Source organism: Penaeus japonicus, unplaced genomic scaffold, assembly GCF_977035675.1.
Source record: "Penaeus japonicus unplaced genomic scaffold, GWHDUDI00000001_assembly GWHDUDI00000011, whole genome shotgun sequence".
NCBI classification, from domain to species: domain Eukaryota; kingdom Metazoa; phylum Arthropoda; class Malacostraca; order Decapoda; family Penaeidae; genus Penaeus; species Penaeus japonicus.
Genome location: NW_028234413.1, coordinates 22382592 through 22385091, shown reverse-complemented (window position 1 = coordinate 22385091; position 2500 = coordinate 22382592). Strand labels below are relative to the sequence as shown.

The 2500-nt window shown below is 37.5% G+C and overlaps 1 protein-coding gene across 1 annotated transcript in view; it reads left to right on the top strand.

The window, feature by feature from the left end:
- The window catches only part of LOC122243590 (uncharacterized), a 7776-nt gene that overhangs the window by 2432 nt on the left and 2844 nt on the right, over positions 1-2500 (top strand). The window lies entirely within an intron of this gene.

Here is a 2500-nt window from a genome sequence, read left to right as displayed (position 1 = left end):
TCATAGAAAAATAAAATATAAAAATAGAATAATTATGTTAATTATAATAAATATATAATAGAATAACAATGATAATTATAGAAAAAAAAGATAGAATAACGATGATAATAATGATAATAATAATAATGATAATAATAAAATTCATGATAATAATAATAATAATAAAAACAATAATAGATTAATAAACAAATAGATAGAAACATTACATCCAGGTCGAAGACCAGGTACCTTTGTTAGTTACAGTTGATTTCCTTGTGTACAGGCACAACACAACACATTTTTTTCCGGCGTCGTAGTTCAGTTCAGTTCAGCGAGATTTGCGAAAGCAATCGCGCCTTCTGGTCGAGCTTTTGCCTCCAGCTATTTAAAGCTGGCTCATCAAATCAGCATGACTGAAATTTACCGTGGTGGCCGGATTGCCTCTACGCTAACTCCCAAAGGGTAAGCGAAAGGCATCTCACTAGCCTCCATCTCAAAAAAAGATATTGATGTTCGCACTCCAGAAGGTAATGCTGGAACTTGGCGTCTTTCGGAGTGGCTTATGGTCCCTGCGATTTGCCATGTTCATTGTGGACCCAGTCTTAACACTACGCATAATCACTACAGCACTTCTTGATCTTACTGGAGGGAACGCTATTGGTTTATATTTTTGACTATATTCATGACTTCATACTCCTTCTGAGACGCATAGGGCAGGCCTCCCATGATGGTAACAGCATCTGCTTGTAGCAAGGAATTGTTTGCTCCCCGAAGAAAAGAAACTTTGTCCCTTGCTGCAATCCAACATCTGCAGCGCGGATTAGGGAGGAATTATGGTTTCACTAATATCCTTTCCATGGGGAGGTTAAAAACTCTCATCCACTTGTGGCCCTGAAGACGTTCCTATTAGATTCATTTTAGACTCGCTGAAGCCTTCCCCTGAGTTTGAGTATCATAGTATGACAAGGGTGACAAACAATACTAGTCCTTCCTCATGTTCCTTCTAGTGTAAATCACAGCAAGATATCCGCCAAGGAGATTATCTTGCACTTCTCTGACAGCTGAATAAAATCAAATTGAGGTTCACAGCCTGACGTGCCCCACTTTCATGTGGTTGGTTCTTTGAATGACGACCCTGGAACCTGATCGTGGTAAAGCTATTCCTGTGGTATTTTGAAATCCATGTTAGGAGTTTGTCCTTGATTTCTTACAAAATGGCATGGGGACTCAATTCAAAGGCCTTATCATAATCAAGCAAGACAACTATAGAGACAGCATTACCAATAGTTCTTGGATAATAGCTGGAAATGAGCTGCGCCCATTTCCTTGAGCACTGCTCTAGGTTTTCTGATCCTCAACAGGAGGAAGAGGAGGGCCGTTCCCAAAGCTGCTTTATCAGGAAAAGGAGCTAAAACACCCACACCATGAAAAACAGGTTCCCTTTTGCCGTGTATGTGTATGTGTGTGTGTTTATATGTGTGTGTTTGCCCACACCCCAAACACAAAGACTACGTACAGTAGACCCAACATGATGCCCACACACAAACACACACGCACACACGCACACACACACACACACACACATACACACAGAATAATAATAAGCATGCTACTTTCAGTGTAATGCCTTGTTTAAAATTAGGTTCAAATGTTGATTAGCGAAAGCAGTTCATCAGCTCTATTGGAAATTTATGTTTAGGGCAACATTAGGTGCTCTGTCATCTGCGTTTGCAAGGTGACGTCTATTAAAAGCACAGTCAAACGATCCCAGTGGCAAACTTTTGGGTGTCAGCCACCTTTTACGACTTCATGAAAAGGTGTGACTTCATATCTCTTTGGTGTCAGGTGCTGAGTAATTCTTACGATGCTTAATGGCACTACTTATACAGCTGTCGTAATAGCTAAAACTATACAATATATATATATATATATATATATATATATATATATATATATATATATATATATGTATATGTAATAAGTGAAGCACTTTAACCACTTATCGGCAAAGAAATCTGACAAGGTATCTGAGGGACTTTACAAAAAACGAGCAAGCACCACAAAATAAGTAGCTTTACAGCTGATTTACAGCTAAATATATAATTTTAATCATCAATGATCCTCCTTCAATCTTATGAACAAGATGATGAAGTGTCTCCCTCCCACCCCGGTTGTCTCTCTCGTTTTTTCTTGAAATTTTAAGACAATCCGATTTTGTAAATAATTTTGAGCAGGTTTGTGGGCAAACTTTTCAATGCAGGAGCCATATTTAAAAAATCACAATTTTATAGGGCCGCATAATAATAATTAAAAAAAAAGGCTTTAAAAGAAGCGATTACTTTTTTTTATTACTTATCATCTTAAGATATATTTTCTTATAAGTTTAAATCAGTTTAATAATTTTTATTAACATAATTAGTATTTGGCGGGCCGTAGTTTGCCTACACCTGATTTAGAGCAAAGAGCCTAAAAAGGTGAATTCCATGTGCGTTGTTTGAATCTCTGCATGCTTATAACATGA